Below are 15,064 nucleotides of genomic sequence, written 5' to 3' on the forward strand. Positions count from 1 at the left end.
TTAGTATATACTATTTTCTTCTCTTTGCTCTTCTCCTTCCCCTCTTCCCTCCCTCCTTCTCTCCCTCCCTCCTTCTTTCTTTCACAAATTTAGTTATTAGAACAGGCAAAAGAAAACCCTGACATCCTGACGCCCAGTACAATTCTTTTTTCCATTATGCTGTGCTGCTTCTGGAATAATTTTAGACTATAGGAAATGCAGTCCTGGGGAAGATATTTATAACAAGTCACTGGCTCATTTAGCATGCCGTTGTTTGGGATATCCAGCTGCACACTTTGTTCTTGTCAGTAATAAATTATTTCCTGACAATTTGGTTGACAAACGGGATCTCAGCCCCAGTGATTTGCACACATCTTTTAAAAAATGATCAGGTTAACTGTTCCAAATAGCCTTTTTGTCCTTCACTTATCTTCTAGCATGAAGAGAAGGAAGATTCAAGATCTTCAATAGGAGTGTAAATCACACCCACAGACAGAACTCTGTTTATATAACATTTAGGGTGAAGGTACCCTTTTATGAGCCTTTGTTATCCAATTGAGAATCTCTGGAAGCCACAAAATCTCTGCTCTGCCCCGAAACTAGCTATGTTTGCTTTTCTAACTTCCCAGTGGGCTAGGATACAAAGTATGTGGACATTTCAAATGTTTGAAAAGCAGAACACAATCAGGAGGTGGGGGTAGGGAGGGGAATGTAGGGGTGGCCAATAAGGATCTTTTACAACTCATGTTTCTGTATTGAAAACTGAGATTTCTGGTCACATCAGGGCAGAATAATTGATAGCAGCTGCAGATGGGAAGGTCTGAGCATGCATCTCCCCAGGCAATATTCTCTTTGGAATTCTCAATGGTATGTTGTAAAGTATAGCAGTTCAATATTGAACCATAGTTTCTTTAGTTAGCTAAGTGGATAAAAACAATTTTGTTCATTTTCTTCCACAAAACTTGCCTTGATCTATGTTCTTAGTCTGCTTCTAGTGGTCATGACATTTGCCTTTGTGATGTTGGTAAAGCCTTCCTACAGTATTCAGTGAGGAACAGAGGATGAATAAATACAGAATGAAGACAAGCTGGCACCATCTTGGTGGCAAACTGACCTCTTGAAAGTTAAGAATCCTTGGCCAGATTTGTAAGGAGTGTGCTAAGCCGCTTCAGTCGTGTCTGACCCTTTGCGAACCTATTGACTGTAACCCTCCAGGCTCCTCTGTCCATGGGATTCTCCAGGCAAGAATACTGGAGCAGGTTTCCATGCCTTTCTCCAGGGTATCTTCCCGACCCAGGTATTGGACCTACGTCTCTTATGTCTCCTGCATTGGCTGTGGGTTCTTTACCACTAGTGCCACCTGGGGAACCCTGATTACTAAGGAGAAATCAGGAAAACCTCTTTCAGATCCTGTTGTTACTAACAATAAGATAATGAAGAGCAGGCTGATCTTTAAACTGTTTGAAGGTCTTAGAACAGGAGATAAACAAGTCAGAATGTAAGTGATAATGATAACTCAAAATGGTGAGAAAGAGTAAAATATATTTCCAAACTGATGTGTTAAAAGGAAGGCCAGGGGAGTTTTCCCAATTTCAGATCAGATCAGATCAGTCGCTCAGTCGTGTCTGACTCTTTGCGACCCCATGAATCGCAGCACGCCAGACCTCCCTGTCCATCGCCAACTCCTGGAGTTCACTGAGACTCACGTCCATCGAGTCAGTGATGCCATCCAGCCGTCTCATCCTCTGTCGTCCCCTTCTCCTCTTGCCCCCAATCCCTCCCAGCATCAGAGTCTTTTCCAATGAGTCAACTCTTCGCATGAGGTGGCCAAAGTACTGGAGTTTCAGCTTTAGCATCATTCCTTCCCAATTTGGAGCCTCTTAAAAAGCCAGGTCTCTGATTCCTTTAACAAAATGTGTCTTTAAGAACTTTACATCCCTTTCTGCTAGTGAAGACTTCTCATTTTAAATGCTCCTACTATGGTAAATAGAATGGAAAGGGTATGAAAAGGCTATTAAAATAATTACAGAAGTTCAGGTTGTAAATTGTCTGTTGATTCAGTCTGTCAGCAGGTAAGTCAATTGGTTCAATGTTGAGAACAACTGGCTGGACTAGAGAATTGGCTATAAATGACTTCAGACATCTGGATCAGATGTAAGTCATCAGCCTGGCCAGTGGGATGCAACCTGCACTGAGCATTCTTCTCCTTTGAGCAAGAGACATTGGGTGTTATTGGAATTTTGTGATATCAGTTTGCCACTGTGCTGCAAAGTATGATGGGATAAAACATATGCACTTATAACAGCAGAGGATAATGGTGGCCAGCAGCCTGGAGTGGGGAGGGGGTTCTCACCTGAGCGAACATGGCCAAATAAAAATGTTAGCTAGTGAATATTTCAGAGAAGGGGATGGCACCCCACTCCAGTACTCTTGCCTGGAAAATCCCATGGATGGAGGAGCCTGGTGGGCTGCAGTCCAAGGGGTCTCGAAGAGTCGGACACGAATGAGCGACTTCACTTTCACTTTTCAGTTTCATGCATTGGAGAAGGAAATGGCAACCCACTTCAGTGTTCCTGCCTGGAGAATCCCAGGGATGGGGGAGCCTGGTGGGCTGCCGTCTATGGGGTTGCATAGAGTCGGACACGACTGAAGTGACTTAGCAGCAGTGAATATTTTCTTTGTCTGGGTTCATCAGCTAACTGAATTATTTTCTGCTTCCTATGCTCAAGAAAATTCATATTTAACCAGTTTTGCATGCTTCACAAAATGCTTAATATGGAGACTACTATCCTGCCCAACTTCCTTCTTCCATACTCAGATTGTACTCAGTCCCTCAGTCAAGTCTGACTCTTTGTGATGCCCATGGACTATAGGCTCCTCTGTCCATGGGATTTTACAGGCAAGAATACTGGAGTGGGTTGCCATTTCCTCCTTTAGAGGATCTCCCCACCCAGGGATTGAACGCTTGTCTCTTGCATCTCTTGCAGCAGCAGGCGGATTCTTTGTCACTAGGTACCCTCCTTGCAAAAACATATGACCAGGAATAGTGAATATCAGCGTGTATGTATTTGTGTATGAGTGGATCATCTGAAAAGGATTCAATAGGGTTTTTTTTGTTTCTTTTTTTGTTTGTTTTTTTTTTAAAGCAAAACAAAACTAGAGTCTCTTGGCACCAGAAAAAATTGCAAGGTCTAACCAAACCTGAAAATTAAGTCAGTGACAAGGCATCCTGGTCTGATGTACCTTCCATAACTTTGCTGTTGTCAACAAAATCCTACCTCACTCATTACATTCATCTCATGATCAGGAAAACATTTTCAATGTGACGAAGGCTTATTCTCTTCTAAATAAAACATCTAGTCTTTTACTTGAACTACTGATAACTTTTTGCTTCAAAGTGTAATCGTTTGAACTTTAGAATTATATCAGTGCCAAATATCTCTTTTAGTTTTGTGGATACCTAAAAGTGAGGTTTTCTGAAAAAATTAATTTCTTGAATATCTCAAGCTTTGACTTTTTAACCTTGAAACTTAAAAAATCTGATTATTTTTATTGGAAACGTTTGTGATTGTGCTTGAAACTTCTCTGCTTTCTTAAACATATTAAAGAGCATATTAAACATACCTATTTTTATGAGTCAGGTATAACCATAAATATAAGTGTACCAATGAACTTATGGCTCATTAAAAGTATGAAGAAGTTTTTGCTTTTTAGTAAATCTCTATATATCTCAAATTACTATATTTTATTTACCCGCTTTAAGTAGTTTTTCTAGTAGCTATTTGTCCTTGTCATTGTTGGAGTGCTTGCTATTACTTCTATTCCTTTTCCTTTTACAGCTTCTAATCTGACATGGTCTAGAAAGTACATAGCTAACATTCCTAAAATTTTGTGAAAACAGTAGAAAAACTCCTTATGAAGTGAATGGGCTTTACTGCTGAAATGTCAGGAAAACTATTTCTGTTGCCCAGAGACCTTATTTGCTTATGCAATTGAAAGACAAAAATGATTTGCTTTCAGATGACACTAGACTTTGGTTTTTGTTTCGAGAGAATTGCTTTTATATGTGCATTACTCTACCATTAATATTCCAGGTGCTTTGATACCCTGGTGAGTAGAGATGAATATACTTATAATAAGGTTCTTATAAACTTGCAAAATATGCATCCTAGCATTGTATTCTCAGGTGGCTGAAGTGTGAAGAAACTGTGTTGATGTCAGGAAGATGAATACTCAAAATGTTGACATAAATATTTTGGTGTATATGTTTTGTTTTAATATTAACTTCGCTAATTTTAGGTAGAGAAGTTCTAGCAACATCATCTGCTTATGTTTCTGTTTACACATTCTAAAATGGAACACTAGGCCAAAACTCATTGTCAGAAAAAAAGCTAAATGAAAATTAGAGTAACTTATTGCCATCTAGAGAGATGTTTAAAAAAAAAAACAAAACAGCTCAGAATCTTTGTAAGTATGGGAGGATTCCATTAAATCCCTTGCTTTTTTTTTAATATTTACTCACTTTGTTTAAAATTTATCCCCCGTGGGAAGCAAATGAAACATTTAATATGTGTTTCTGACTTATTCACACTTAATACAACACAGTCTTTTTATAATGAGAGCTCTCCATCCAAAAATCCTTGGATGATCTGCTGTCTAACACATATAACAGACTTTAAAATAAGCATTTCTATTCTGTTATTTCTGATCCAGGAAGATTCTTTAGTAGGTCACAAGTAAACTTGAACTTTAAGTGCATTTTGAAATTAAGAACATGTTCAAATGGTTACTAAAGTTGAAAACCAGTGTATTAAGTGCAGTTTCCCTTTTCAAATAGAAATTTTGCAAAGTCATTATTTAGAAAGTTGCCCTAGAAAAATATATATAAATTTTGTATCCTTTAAAAAAATAATTTTATCAGTGATTTCCTTTTAACTTTTTCTACATTTTTTGTTTTGCTCGAAGTTGTTACCTGTACCATTGCTATTGAAATTGTTGTATGGTTCCATCTTTCTTGTATATGTGTGTGTGTGTGTATGTGTGTGTGTGTGTGTGTGTTGGTGGGTGAAATGGTTGGAATATGAGGAGCTGTGGATGAGAAAATTGCAATTTAAAGGTGTGTATATATGATGTGTTCGGGAAGCTGACATCAACCTTGGGAGTTTGACAGACAAGTTACTTTTCTTTTTCTTTCCCTTCTTCTTTTAAAAATATCACTAACAAGTCAAGAAGTTGCAGGATCAAACTAAATAATTTGGTGGGAATTACACTGGTGTTTCAGTGAGCTGTGAGAACAGTGGATTTAGCCAGCTGTGGAATTCGGTCCCAATTCCTGCTTTGTCATCACATACAGTAGTTTGTTTACCTCTTTCCATGACAAAAAATGAAGAATGTTAAATACAGAGACCATTTGCTCTGCCTCTTGCCATTTTTCTGTGTATTATGCAACAGTTGAGCTAATCAGGCAGAAAGTTACAGAGTTTGACTCCCAGGAGAGATGGCAATTACGTGTGTCTTATTATAACATTCTATTAGATCAACTTCAGTTTATGTATTAAAGAAGTACCCCCTTAAAGCACTTTTTCTGACCTCAATGCAATTCATTTCACAGAACATGAAAAACAAATCATCTAAATAAACTTCTAGAGTTGTATTTGTGGGCTAATTCTCAATCTACTTATAAATATTATTAGGCGTGTTGGCTAAACACTACCACATGTTAGCACAGAATCTGTTAGACTCAAAATACCATAGACATCACAAAATAAATGAAGTTAGCTACTTCTATCATCTTTAGTTATTTCTACATTATACTTGTGGTATATTATGAAGGCTATTCCTCTCTAAGGAACATGTGCTGTGTATAAATTATTAACTCATTAATTCCTGAGGTCTTTATGCCCTAAGGACACAAGAGTTTATTTTTCTCCAGCTTGCTGGTTTCATAAATGTGGAAACTGAAAGACTTATAACAGGAAATCAGTGCAAGAGCCCAAAATAAAATTCAGGTCTTTGAGTTTTTAGTACAGAGTTGAAGGGCTTTTGCATAGAAATAAATTATTGCTATTTGTGGGTATGATATCAATTAAGATTAGGAAAATTGTTTTTGACCTGCCATTATTTTCAAGTATTTTTTAAAACTGCCGTAAAGCATGAATATGACATTTTGGTTTGGAGAAACATTCTGCTCTTTAAAGCAATACTATTTGAGTGGAATTTATTTATTTAATAAATGTAGTAATAGACTAGGAGAAAAAAGTTGATGGATTCAACTAAATGTGACTCTCCAGGCATGTGGGCACCGCAAGTCCAGTGGGAACCTACTGTGCCAGGCCGGTGACAAAGGGGTTGGGGAGTTGGTAGAACCAAGAGGAACAAGTCTTGAAGGAAAAGAACAAGTTTATGATGGCTCTTGGATTACAGCTTTCAGAATTCTCCATAGGCCTCACCAGCTATTTGGCAGTTTTTGAAAATAAATTTTCTATTGTATATGCTATAACATTTTACTTAATAACAGCTTGTTTTGGGATTCTGAGTGAAAAATACATTACAATTACACTTTGAGGATATAACTATAACAACAACAAAATGTAAGGTAACTGAGTCTAACAATAATTTGACAAATACTGATGAAGAATTTACCAAAGCAATGTTTATTTAAAGGATGCAGATAAAGTTAAGGGAAGGATAGGAGAAAGGAAAGCTAAATAGGTACAATTGAGTCTACAATAGACTATCTTAGTTTTTACATAATGAAATACTTTAGGCAGTATTTTACATTTAAGTATTTTCTAAGACTGAGGAGTTTTTTTTTAGAAGTTTCTCAGCATTAATATTACTTTTTTATCCCCCTTAATGTGCTTTGAACACCAAAATTGCTGTAAAAATCAGTGCCATTGTAATCATACTATATAAATATGTTTCAAGTCTATTAAATTCACAAATTAAAGGAATAAGACAAATGACCAAAGGGCAAAGCAAAAAGAGAACTCTGGTTTTAAACTGGGGAGTTAGAAGTAGGAAAAATATATAACAAACTATATTTTTTTATTAAAAATGTTTTTCTTTATGTATATTCGCTCAGCATCACAGCTGTGAAAATTAGTGAACATTCATAAGAAAATTTGATGTAATAGCTGTCATTTCTGCTGTGGAATGTGTTTACCCTGAGAAGGTATATTCAGTTAATTAAGCGTATTTGGAAATGGATGGCAGAGTTAGAGATATGAGTCTTGAGGGCTATTGAGGGATTAATGAGAGATGCAATTGGTTCCAGTGTTTCCCTATCCTGTCTGTTCATGAGAATCACTTGAGGAGCTTTTAAGAAATACTGGTATCTGCTACAGCCACCCGACTCCTCTATGAAAGCTCTCACCTCCCACATTGTCACAACTGAGAATGGAGGACAAAACAAACCATATTTGGGCAAGATTGTAAGAGCAGATTTTCTGCTTGCAAACTCTGGTCTGGTGACTAGTGCTGAAGAATAATTAGAAATAGAGATAAAGGGAAAAGTCACGGAGGAAGTTATACATAGAGGGGATAAAAAAAAGAAAGAGAATGAATTGACAGAAACAGTGGGAAAAGAGGCATGCCATTCATGGACAAATATGTCCAAGAAATTTAATTGAGATGAGTAGAAGGTAAGTGAATATTTTCAAGAGACATATTCTTTTCTAAGTATGGACATAAAGGAGATAATTAGTATTTCTTGGTTAATCTCCTCAAAGCCAGCTTTTTCACACTAAATTTCCAGCAACTGTTAACAACTTCCACTAGCATTCAGAGAGAAGTCTCTGAAATTGGTACCAGACAAAGAAAGCCCTCAGGCATTCTCAGCAGGCCACAAGATTCTGGATCAATTAAGTAAGAAAGGAACAAAAGGACTAAATTGGAAAACCAATGGTAAGACTTAGAATATCTGCAAGGTTTCTACCCTGAAACAAAATAGTTCAAGAGTTATGCAATTTGTGTGAGGTTTCTGAGGAATCTTTATTTTGCAAGATTTGTTACCCTCTGTTATTTTGGCTGAGGCACCCATAAAAACAAAGTCATTTCAAACAGTGCAATGAAAATCTTTGCACTTTCTCTATGTTCCAAGCACAGGGGACTGCCCACCATTCTACAAATTTATCAGGCCAAACTGCCTTTACTCTTGATGTTTGTCTTCCTGGAATGTCTTTGCCCCTTCAATAATCATTTAAAAAATCTTATTCCAAAAGGCACATTCTCTGTAAAACTTCCTGTAAAAACTATGTCCAGGTACATTGTCATGCAGAACACACTCATCTTTAGTATCACTTTTCATGTTGTTCTGTTTACTTATCTGTCTCTCTTTCTGGATAGACTGAGGATAATTCAAAGAGAATTTACAGTCAGTGCCTTGCCGAGTGTCTGTTTTTAATTGCACTGGAAAGCTAACCCTTCTGTTGGGTAACTAGAACCCCTAATGGGAGCTCGACAAATGTTTGTTGCATTAAACTGACACCCTTTACCTACTTGGAAAATTTTCCTCTGGGCAATCCTGTTGAAGCAACTTTAGTTTTGTCAGTTGAGCCTGTCCTGGGGTGTGTTTTTGTATGTGAGTATTCATCAGCCTCAAGGGATGTATGAGTCAACTAAAAATACAGGAGAAATTTGCTGATTTACATATCGCATTAATTTGAAAGGAGGATAAAAAGGGTCTGTAGCTTTTATTAGATTCATGAAGTTATCTAAGGCCCCAAACAGATGATACAACACTAACATAAACAGTAAAAAAACAAAAGCCTTTCTGATTGAATTCTGAACTAAGACAAGGATGATCATTATCATTACTGCATACATTTTAGAAAATGAAGGCAAAGTGTGCTACCTGTAGCTTTATGACAGTCTCTCTAAGAGCAAAACTGAAAAACAACTATAAACCAATTGAAAATTTACTAAATTGTAAATTTATTAATTTTAATTCACTGAATTTAGGAAGGTGGGTGGAAGTAAAATACAAACTCACGTATCAAGAGATTTTGTTTATATGAATAAAATCACTTGAAAATATAAGGACAAAAATCTCAGATCATCAGCAATAGTAATTTATAGTACATGGAAATTTAATAAGAAATTTGCTAGATATCTACCAGGAAAATGAAACTTCCCTGGTGGTTCAGATGGTAAAAGATCTGCCTGAAATGCGGGAGACCTAGGTTTGATCCTTGGGTCAGGAAGATCCCCTGGAGAAGGGAATGGCTACTCACTCCAGTATTCTTGCCTGGATAATCCCATGGACAGAGGAGTCTGGAGAAGCTATAGTCTATGAGGTTGCAAAGAGTCGAAATATGACATTTTTGAAAGACTTAAAGAAGACAATAAATGCAAAGCTATGCCATATTCCTTGGTGAGATGGCTCAATATTGTAAGGATTCCAAGTAAATATGTGTAAATAACCTCAATGTAGCTAAAAATTTAAACAACAATGATACAGTTTATCTTTCAGCTTAACAAAGCTTAAAAATATGTGCAGTGACCTGTTTTCTCATCCATTGTTGATAGGAATGTAAATTACTGCAACATTTTTTGGGGTAACTTGGAAATATGTAGAAAAAATTTTAACCTGAATTTAGTTCTGTTTTTAGAAACCTACCCTCCAGAAATATTGACCCAAGTGATTGTAGTATTAGTAAACCAGAAACACTGTAAACGTTTGCCAGTAAGAACTGGTTAAAAAATCATTTTCCATCCATTCAGTGCAACTGAACAGGCATTAAAAGAACATGGCAGTTTCATACATCAAATGAGAATAGTGTCTTTGGTATATTGACAAGTATACAAACGCAAGCTGAAACACAGTTAGACATGACTATTTTAAAAAAGTATTTGTGTATGTGTGTGTGTAAAAGTGTATGTAAAATAATCTAGTAGGGAAAATTGCCAAGGATGAGATGGCTGGATGGGATCACCGATTCAATGGATATGAAGTTGGGCAAACTCTGGGAGATGGTGAAGTTCAGGGAAGCCTAGCATGCTGCAGTCCATAGGGTCATGAAGAGTCGGACAAAACTTGGCAACTGTGCAACTGTGGGGAAAATAGACCAAATGATGACCATCTCTGGAAGGAGAAATTCAGGAGTTTTTCTTTCTTTCTTTCCTTCTTTCTTTGTCTATTATCACAAATCTTTAAGACTTTAAAAATGATAAAAAAATTTCTTTAATCAGAAACAAACATGCAAATATAATCTTTTACTTCCTTACATTTTCACTTGTGATTTTCATTGCTTCCTCTTTATTTTCCCCAAGTTTAAACTTCAGGACACAATTCTTTGAGGCGAACTGCCTAGATAGTCCCTTGAGAGGACACAGATAACATTCACTATTTCAAAGTTGAGCAAAGTTAGTGGTTGCAGTGACGGTGATAATGACAAGAGAGGGCCTGACACATCCCTGAGGTTTTTGGCAATTTTTGCCCTTCTTTCTTTACCTCCCTTGATCTTTTGCTCTAAGTGGTAGTTTGAGAATGTATGTCACTAAAGTTCACTGAAATCGAAACACCTCCATGAAAAAGGGAAAAAAACATCACAGAGATACTTCTACTTCACCAAAAGAGAGACACATTCATCAGAGTGGCAAATGCTAGGTGGAGCTTCTTTTTGATGGAAATTTGAAATTTCAGTTTGAGAGTTTTTCTTGGTAAGGAAAAAAAAATCCACCCAATGGAGACAAAAATTAAGTTGGAAAAGTTACAGGTATTTGGAAAGCCTTAGTTGTTGGCTTTCGATGTGTAATATTTACTACCTCCCTGGGCCTCTAGAGTTTCCATTAAAATGCTTTTTCCACATCTTGTCAATGCATAACCTATTGGGCACAAAGAAAATGTTCTCACTGTTAGCAAATGCTGAAGAACCTTGAACAAACTCCATCGTTTCTTTAATTTTATTGCTGCTTGAATTGCATGATTATTTATTTCAACATTAAAGAGTATTTCTGCTTTTAAATTCTGAACTGATCAAGCTCACAATGAGTTATTTTAAAACACATTCCAAATATTTTATTTCGCCCAGCTTCATGTTGACAGGTACAATAGTCCCATCTTAGCTTCTGTTCACACAAGAACACATTCTGAAACCCAATTAATAAAAGGTAGAGCTGTGTAAGCTCTGCAGAGCCCAGCACCTGCTGAGCAAACTGTCAAATGTTTGCTACGGTACTTAGAGCTGTATTATGGTAAAATGAAAAAAAAAAAATAGGCATGGGAATGAAATTAAAAACTCACAATGAAATAGTTGATTAAGAAAATTAAGCCATTTAACACAGACCCATGCTTCTGCCTCCTGGAGGAAGCCTTGGGGGTTGGTGTGGAGCAGAGCCAGTTAAAAGTTTTGTCCTCTATGGCAATGACCGCTTAATTTTATTCACAAAGGACTCCTTTGGCATTCATCTAAATTTTTAGACCCCCTTTCAAATTTATTCATAAGTTTCCTCTTTCCCAGTGACCCCAACATACTTGGTGCTGGGAAAGGGTCTGTCAACAAATGCCAGATCTGTACCTAAACCAGAATGAAGCCTTAGGGGTCCTGAGGCCCAAGTTTTGATAGCTTCTTCTACAGGGGCCAAGGCTTCTCCCTGGGCCAGATATTTTAATTGCTAGTTTTTTTTTTTTTTTTAATGTGTAAAGTAGGAGGGGAAGGAAAGTGTGATAAGGGGAGCTTTGAAGGAATAGTGATGAATAGACCTGGTCCAATTTTTTTCTCCTCCAGAAAGCCTTCTCCAATTAATTTTCCTCTTATATTACCATCCTTTTGTTCTGAGTCCCTGGATTCTTAGCTGGCCCGGAGTGGTTTTGTCTCTTCTGAGTTGTGTTTGTTGCTTTAATCATTGAATGGAACACCCCAGCCAAACTATGAAAACTTCCAGAAGTCTAGGAATATGTCTTCCATTCTTTTATGTCTTTAATAATGCCTAATATTTTACTAAGAACAAGAGCTCAATTAAGTAAAGGTACTATATTTATCCATTAAAAGAATTACACTGTCCATATTGAACCCCAAAGTCTTTCTGTAAAGAAAAAACACTAAAGCAAATACAGTCTGTTATCCTCATGGAAGAACCTTTTCAATTTGACTTGGCTGTAAACTCTTTAGGATTCAGGTTCAAGAGAATCTCTTCTAATAAGTTAATTATTTATTTAGTGGGACTAAAATTTTGATATTTATTAGGAACAATTTTGGGGACCTGGCATAGATACATGACATTTACATATTTAGAAAGAATTGGTAAGATGATAATGATACTGCTCTATAATTTAATTAATTAATTAATATATATGTCCTTCCACTTTGTTCTTTAAAGGACTTCAAATGGTTAAGAAAATTAAATAAAATACACCCATTAAAAATTACTCTGAAAACATATGATGAAGTACACCTCACACTGGTCAGAATGGCTATTATTAAAAAGTCTACAAATAATAAATGTTGGAGAGCGTGTGGAGGAAGGGGAACCTTCTTACATGGTTGATGAGAATGTAAGGTGGTGCAGCCACAATGGAAAACAGAATGGAGGTTCCTCAAAAAACTAAAACTGATTGGCCATATGATTTAGCAGTTCCACTCCTGGGCACATAGGCAGACAAAACTATAATTTGAGAAGATACATGCATCCCTATGTTCATAGCAGCACTATTTATAATAGCCTAGACATGAAAACAACCTAAATGTCCATCGACAGACAAATGGATAAAGAAGATGTGGTGCACATGTACAATGGAATATTACTCTGCCATAGAAAAGAATAAAATAATGAAGTTTGCAGCAACATGGGTGGGCCTAGGGCTTGTCATACTAAGCAAAGTAAATCAGAAAGACAAATACAATATGATATCACTTATATGTAGAATCTAAAATATGACAGAAATGAATATATCTACAAAAGAAACAGACTCACAGGTAGAGAGAACAGACTTGTGGTTTCCAAGGTAGGTGGTGGGGGAAGGAAAAATTGGGAATTTAGGATTAGCAGATGCAAACTAGTATATATCGGATGGATAAACAGTAAGTCCTACTGTGTAGCACAGGTACTATATTCAATATCCTGTGATGAAACATAATGGAAAAGAATACATGTATGTGTGTGTGTGTGTGTGTGCGTGCATGTAACTGAATCACTTTGATAGTATAACAGAAATTAATACAACATATTATTAATTAATACAAATTAATACAACATAAATCAACTATACTTCAATACCATTTTTTTAAATTGTGAAAAATAGAAAGTAATACAAGACTAGATATGTAAGATAGAGTCAAAAGTAAGTCTTAGAAAAAATAGCTTTATATGCCAAAAAGTTGGCTCTAAGCTTCCTGGTATCCAACCTGATTATGATTAACTCCATCAGGTATGTAATACACAGTGTTTAAGAGATGGAAGTAGTTCATTTTGCTCAGAACTATAACGATTCTTGACACAAAGTCCAGGCAGAGACTTCTTTTGAAGATGTTACATTGGTGAAATGTCCTTAATTCATGACTACATCTGTGTAAGTGGGAACCAGGGTGAGTTTCATGAAGTATGTTTATAGTCATTTTCAATATGAATGATTCTTCACATCAGTTGTTCAGTTATAGGACTACTGATATCTATGTAATAAGTTCCATGAATAAAATTTCTGATCTGGCTAAATTTGGGAATAGATTTGAGAATGTCTGCCTAAATTATGGAAATAACCAGAAAATCTTTATGGCTTAAAACTCCAATGTTTATTTCTTGTTATATATTCATCTTAAAATCTTAAAACCCATCTTAAAATCTTGTTATATTTCCATCTTAGGTTGACAAAGGATTTCTGCTCGTTATAGTCACTGAGGAGCCCAGGTGAATAGCGTCTCCAGCCTTTCATAATTACAGAGACTAGGGAAGAGAACATAACATGCTCCACACTAAGTCGAAACTTCTGCCTAGAAGACACCTCAGGTCTGCGGCTACTGACATTTCACTGGCTATTAAGTGAGCATTGAGCCAGGCCAGTTAGTCTTGCATAAGATGAGGATGCGCCATCCTTCCATAGGAAAGTTCATGGTACACTGTGAACAACAGTGCAAGTTATAACAACTCTACTTCCTTAACAAAAAACTCAGCTGATATGTCCCAAGATATTGGATGACAAAACCCTCCATACTGCATTGTTTCCTCTCGGCTCCTTGCAATGCCGCATTCTCTGCTGGTGGTAGGAGTGTCTGCTTTGAGAACTGTCTGCTTTCATTGAGAGACCTGCTGGGGGTAGGAGTGACATGCTGCCTTGAAAAGACAGTAACCTATCAAGAATCCATGCCAGAATACTCTTCAAAACTTAATACTTTTTATTGCTTTGGAAAAATATACTTTGTTTTTTCCCATTCTCTTATTTAAAACACACTGGCAATTAGACATACATACAACTACATAGAAATATAATGATGACATCTTTTATGATTCACCTTGACCATTCTCTTGTGACTCCTTCCATCAAAACAGTTAAGTGACTCTCAGTGACATTCCTAGCGTTTTTGATACCTTTACTGAATCATTTTTGTAACATCCATTCCCTACCTCCTCCTCTTTCACACCATGTGATGAAATTATTTTCATGTAGTAATTGGTAATCAACATAAGTTTTTAAATCTTTTTGAAAAACAACAAATAAATGCAATTTTAAAAAATAGCTCAAGTTCATAGGATATTTTATATATGAACAGAAAATTGCATTTTTAAAATGAAACTATATTATATTTGCATTTCAGCAAAAATAGAAAATTCCAGTGATCCAATGGAATGACAGAATGAAATAACTCAGGTTTTGATTCTCTGACTTGCATCACAGCTATGTTTGCCCAAGGCAAGCTCAAGGATTCTCAGCTCACTCTTGGATGTGTACAGCCAAGTATGGGTATTTGGGGGGTCAAGGGTATAACTGGGAGTTGGCTGACTTAACTTCTATGAAGACCATGATGTTTGGTAAAGGATAAATAATAAAAATATGATAGTTCAAGCCTTATAATGTAATATTAAAACTCAACATCAATGGCAGTGTGTTTAAAAAAGTTCTTATTGTTTTTTGAAGAATACTTTATCACTT

At 36.3% G+C, this 15,064-nt stretch overlaps 1 long non-coding RNA gene across 2 annotated transcripts in view; it reads left to right on the forward strand.

The window, feature by feature from the left end:
- Positions 1-14,650, forward strand: part of LOC147366227 (uncharacterized) — a 514,655-nt gene extending 500,005 nt beyond the window's left edge. For both annotated transcript variants that reach the window (XR_015133275.1, XR_015133277.1), the window contains one exon: positions 13,781-14,650. This is a non-coding gene — a long non-coding RNA (uncharacterized LOC147366227). The remainder of the gene's footprint in view (positions 1-13,780) is intronic.
- Positions 14,651-15,064: the final 414 nt, after the last annotated feature.

The sequence above is a fragment of the Bos grunniens genome, chromosome 9 (assembly GCF_055505025.1).
Source record: "Bos grunniens cultivar Pamir isolate PY7600 chromosome 9, Bosgru_T2T1.0, whole genome shotgun sequence".
Lineage (NCBI taxonomy): Eukaryota > Metazoa > Chordata > Mammalia > Artiodactyla > Bovidae > Bos > Bos grunniens.